Source organism: Cupressus sempervirens, chromosome 9, assembly GCF_028749045.1.
Source record: "Cupressus sempervirens isolate cs-2001-9-10 chromosome 9, ASM2874904v1, whole genome shotgun sequence".
In the NCBI taxonomy this organism is placed as follows: domain Eukaryota; kingdom Viridiplantae; phylum Streptophyta; class Pinopsida; order Cupressales; family Cupressaceae; genus Cupressus; species Cupressus sempervirens.
The window spans coordinates 448,867,340-448,873,339 of record NC_143126.1 but is presented as its reverse complement, the minus strand read 5'-3'; positions in this window follow the sequence as shown (position 1 = coordinate 448,873,339).

Here is a 6,000-nt window from a genome sequence, read left to right as displayed (position 1 = left end):
CGGATTATCAATGATTCAAATCTAAAAGGTGAATACTTGTTTTTCTTTATCCTTACAATGTTGCCAATCAACTAGTGTCTTATAATTTTACACATATTACCTTTTATTTTTCAAAAATCATTTTGTCTACACCATGTATAAATCCAACTGATAAAGAATTAAGTTTTGAATTGTAGTTCATCTTGTAGCCAGCAATCTTACTTGTCAATCTTACATCTCTTTGTTTGATTTGTCCTAATCTCATGCCTCTTCCATCCCAAGTAGACATAGTGTTAACTTCAACCAAATGCTTAACCTTTTTTCTAGAGTTAGGTACATTGGTTCCACTGCTCAAACTAGTCAATTTATGAATTGCGTCATTAGTTATCATAACTGGTATATCTCCTACCCAAAACATTTCATCATGGATTCTGCTAAGTATAATCCTCGTCCATTCAGGTTGTTAAAACTTTTCATAAATATGTATTTGATTATGTTCAATTGACCTAAGTTCTCATACCCTTTCTTAAATGTCAAGTCATTATTGTAAACCTCATTAATATCTTTGTGAATTTCATTATCCCTAATCACTTAAAATTTTAGTAAATATATGAACATGCATCTTCCTCATGTAACACCTATCTAAAATTTGAGAAAATGCTCCCATAGAATCATCTCCCAAAGACATGAAATAATTTTTCTTTAATTGACATCTAGGTCTCTCTCTAACATCACCTACAACTAGTGTTTCCATATCTATAATAATATCTCAAATAAAATGTAAATAACAATCTTGCAAATCGAAAAAATACCTTTCCTCATGTTTTAGGGCTTCTTTGTAAATTCGTTGAAAATCGCCCCACTTGCTCATAATTTGCTTCCAAAGTGCTTTGTAAGCTTTCTTCACTTCTTTGTCATTCAAATGGTGATCAAAATTTATGATTTTAACTCTTAAATCCTTGCATGATTAGATTTGTATTAAATGCGCAAGTGTGTACATACAAACAATTGTTCTTCATACTAGTAACATTTATTTCTTCAACAACCTCACATATGACTATATAAACTTTTGTGGTGTTATTTGTAGACTTCATAATATAATTCCAAGCTACTATCAAGCTCACACAATCTAAGTCCAACATTTAGGACCTTGATAGATTAATTAAGTGTGATATCCCCTATTTATGCCAAAATAGAGATAGTTCATGTTGGTGTGAAGGGTTTACTCCTTGAGACCATGCCCATATTGTCTTCATATGTTTTTTTGATCTTTTTCACCCACACTTTAGTGTTTTCTAGTGCTCCTTCCCTAATAAATGTCTTATCAATGCTTTCCACTTGTTTTTGCTTTACATTCTCATTCATTCTTGCATTATTGTTCATATTTCTTCTAGGATTAGATGGCCTCATGTTATTTGATCTTGTGTTAGGTGTTCTCATATGCAAATCCTGTTGTATGTCCTAAGTTGTTAGAAATATGAGATGTCATAATTTGTTTCCATATCTTGGTTCAAATTGATTATAGTTTGTAATCTCTAGCAATATGTCTGAAGTTGTTGCACTTGTAAGACATAACTTGATGATAATGATGTTGTTTACTCCAAAAGATCTACTTGTTGCATTATTAATCCTTTCCTACATACTATTATCAAATCTAGGTTTCCTACAATCATTAGATCCATTGCCATAAACTAAGAAAATATAACAATAATTAGAAAAGGGTTAGAATACTTACCTATGCAGTCCTTCTTCATGTGTCCAAGTTGATTTCATTTGAAATACCTTCTATTAAATTGTCTCCTTGGAACTTTAGGTTCTTCAGGCTGATTTGATACTTCTTTGATTAGATTTGTTTAACAATTAGGTTGTTGATTCACACATTTTTGTTCTTCAGTAACTTCAAATCCTTTAGATGATTCTCCTTGAAAACATCCAGTTCTTGTCTTGTCTCCAACAAGTCTTTGTGCCATAATTTGTTTATAAAGTTTCTTAGTGCTTGTGTATAACTTCCCAAGACATTTCTTGGTTTCTTGGTTTGTATAAGATCTCCTTTCATAATAATATTATACTTCTCAAGTTATGCAAACTATAACTTTGTAGTCTCAAGTTTAGATGCCATCTTAGTAAGTTGAGATTACAGATCTGCACTCTTAGATCTCAAATATGATTTACCCTTCTTCTCATCTTCTATCTTAGTCATCTTAAGTGTTGAAATTTTAAGTTCATGCCTCAAAAATTCATTCTCCTTTAAAGTTTTGTAGTTGACTCATGATCCTTATTTTTTCAAGTGTTTTCTTAGATTTTGTGCTCTCAATTTGATCCTTTAACTTCTAAATAAAGTATTCTGCATCTTAAAGCTTGATCTTCAACTTGTTCCCTTCATCACTAAATGTATCAAGTTCCTTAGGAGATGCTTTAAGATTCTTCTTCAAGTATACCAAATCCATAGTGACCTCCCTCAAGATGTTAAACTTCTTTTGAGTAATTGATCTATGATACCAATTGTTATAAAGTAAAGTCTTCCAATATATATATATATTATTTTATTTATTTATTTAGTTTTATTTTTTGGGTGGGGCAGGGGGGGAGGAGGGTGAATCATTATATGCTTTAAACAACTTTTTGCCCAACTATGGATATCAATTACTAATCTTAAACTTGCATATATAAATAAACTAAAAAGTAAAAGCATGCACAACGTAAAGAAACTCATAATACCATATTTTGTGGGGATGGTACCCGCAAAATGATCCACTAATCAAAAGTATCTTGTGAAAGATATTGACCCTATTGGGACTCTATTACATTTGTATAGTGTATATGTCCTTATTAGATGACTAGGCCTTATCATAAACCTCAACCCTATTAGGAGTTGGTATTACAATACAAAATACAAGCTGAGGCAATTGGGCAAACATGGATCATAGATAACTTTACAAGTTATAGAAAAAAAACCTTTAACAATGTTGATATCTTCAATATTTGATTTATCCTTGTGGTTCCACTTCAAGCATCACATATGAAAACTATTTTCTCTACTATGTGCATCAATTTTTCATCTATACCAATCATATGATGTGCACATATAGAAATCATATCATAAAAATACAATTAGAATCTGTGTTAAACAATTTAAAGATTCTCCTTTATACCCAAACCTCTAATCTATCGGCCTTGTGCTACCTTGCACATTACCAAATCTTCAAATCAACTTTTTCCATGTGAGGGTTAACATATGGGATGTCATACCTACCTTGTTATGTAATTATCTTGTCAAGCCAAAATAATTCCTTGACCAAAAACTCAATATACTGCCAGTTACCTTGTTCTGCGTTATCAAGTCAATCCCTAAAAAACTTTCCAAAATTCAACCACATGTTCTATAGTGTCTACACTATCTTTCTTAAGGTTGCATAAGCTGATATGCTTCCAATGAAGCTTGCTAAAAAAAAAAATAGTTCATTTGTTTAATGCTTATCAATGTTATACCTAGACAAATTTCTAAGTATACTAACTTCAAACTTATCCTTGAGTTTTGTTATCTCACAATAGGTAATATGTTTCCATAAATGACAACCCTAACAATTACTCTTAGCCAAATTGCCAACAATATTCCTTTTGCAAGTAATTATTTGTTTTCTTGGATTCAAAAATGTGATATAGATTATTTTTGTATTAAAAAAATGTAATTATACCATCATAAATTGGAAGCACTTCAATTTAATGATGGTTTAACACCTATTTAGTAAGATTTAATGTTATATTTGTATTAAATTTATATTTCTCCCTTTCTTCTCATCTCCTTGTATTCCTCCTAGATGAAATTTGGGTACGATTTAATATATCCTCCTTAGTAGTCCTATTTTATGACACAAATATCAAGGTAGGAACTATAAACTTAGGTCCTTCTTTATGTTCTTCCAATCACTCAAAATCACTTGTCCACCTTGAAACTAGGTTTTCTTGATATCTGCACCCGATTTCCCAAAATCATTGATTATTTTAGGACCCTTGGGGAATCTCGAGGATTTCCAAGCCTTTAGGTTAGGGACATAATGTATCTCTACCCCTCGTTAGGGATATAGTGCATCCCTAAACAAGGACCTATTTTAGGTCCCATTTTTGGCCCTTATGTTGGGGTTGATCTGAGGCATAATTTCTCTTGCTCGGTTGGCCATCAAGAGAAAATTTATTTCAAATCCTTTATAAGCACCTTATTTTCTCCATTTTTGATCCATAATGTACCTATCTATATGCACACACATACAAGAATTCAAGTACATTCAAAGAGATCCTCTTGCAAGCTATTGGAGAAGAGGTCTTTTGCATTCAAGGTGCTTTTAAAGAGCTTCAAAGGAGTTCATTTGTGGACTTCATCATCTATCTTTCTTATTCATGCCACAACATTTCAGGATCTAGCTTCCTCCATTGGGGATAATGGAGCTTGTCATCAAGAGAGGGTTTCATATTTCATCCTTCTTCTACCTTCACCCCTTTTTCAATCCAAATTAACTTGGTAAAGTGAGTTCATTGCACTTGATTGAGAAATCCTAATTTGTAAGGTGAATTCATTTATTTTCTTTACATTTCCAACATATCCAAAATTTTATTATTTCAATTCCACAATTAATTCCTAAATAGGGGCTTGAGCAAGGAAAGCCCCCCATCAAAAAAGCAAAACATTTTTATTTATAGGTTACAGATCTTAGAAGAAAAAATAAAGTGCAAATTAGGTTACCCTTTGTGCGGAACTTCAAAGATCCAAAATTTGTTTCATGATTTGACACATAAGGTCAGGGAGATAGTGTGTTTGTACCCCTAGAGAGTGGGCCCCGACCTAGGTTGACATCGCCCTTCTAGATTGACCCTAACAAAGAGCTGAATGCCATCTGGCTTTTGTAAATGTCATAGTTCAAAGTCCAAAAACTAGTTTTGTTTGCTTCTTTAAGCAATATAAAAGAAAAAAAACGTAATCCAATGTTTTATCCACTTTTCAAGGTTAGCCATTTATTTTCTTTATTCATTTCAAGGCACTTACTTTTCATATCTATAGGCTCAATTGTATTTCATATCTCTTGCTAGGTAAGGGTTTTAAGGATCTTGCATTCTTTCTCTTACTCTATAATCATTAGATCTTGGTTTGCATTAGTGCTCCTTCATCATTTGGATTGCATTGATCTACTTAGATTTAATTACCTTAGAGTTAGTGTTGAAAGGATCAATCTCTTTAACTTCCCTTTGAGGTATAAGATTAATCAACCTCCAAAATGTGGAGTAATCGAACCCTTTTACGATTGTTCACATTTCACCTAATATAGTAACCTCTATTCATAATACTATCCAAATATTTTTGTTAACATGGCTAATATCTATTTATTTATTTATATATTTTCCATCTATTTCATGCATACATTTTAATAAGAGTCAACAAATCTTAGTCATCCTAAGATATATTTCAAAACATTTGAACATTTGGCAAGATATGCAATATAACTACATATGAATGTTCTTCAATTAAATATTATAATTAATAGATACACGTATAAAATTTACATAAATAAATTCCTTGATTTGATTTGGCATGAATTTATTTCAATCATATTATTTGAAAATTGATAGTAATAAAAGTATATTTCACATTATGAACTACAACTTCAGTAACCTAAATATAAAAATTACCTTTTTATGTGAAACAAGGATGACAACTAGAATTTCTTGCTCTTGCAAACAATCTATCTCTAGCTTGCAAATTTTACCTACCTGAAAATTTTGTTTCTTTAAGTAAATTATTTGTTGAAAAGTCTCTTCCATTCATGGATTTCACCTAGATTCCTAGTTAAGATTTCTCCCTTATATCCCTATAATGTTTCTTTTAACTATAATTTCTTGAAAACTCTCTTCCATTCATGAATACCTAGATTCTTAGTTTAGGACATGGTCTTATAAGACCTTATGGAAACCAAAATATGCATTTAAACCCCTAGTCTACCATTTGAAGCCCTTACATAGTCATACTGCCTA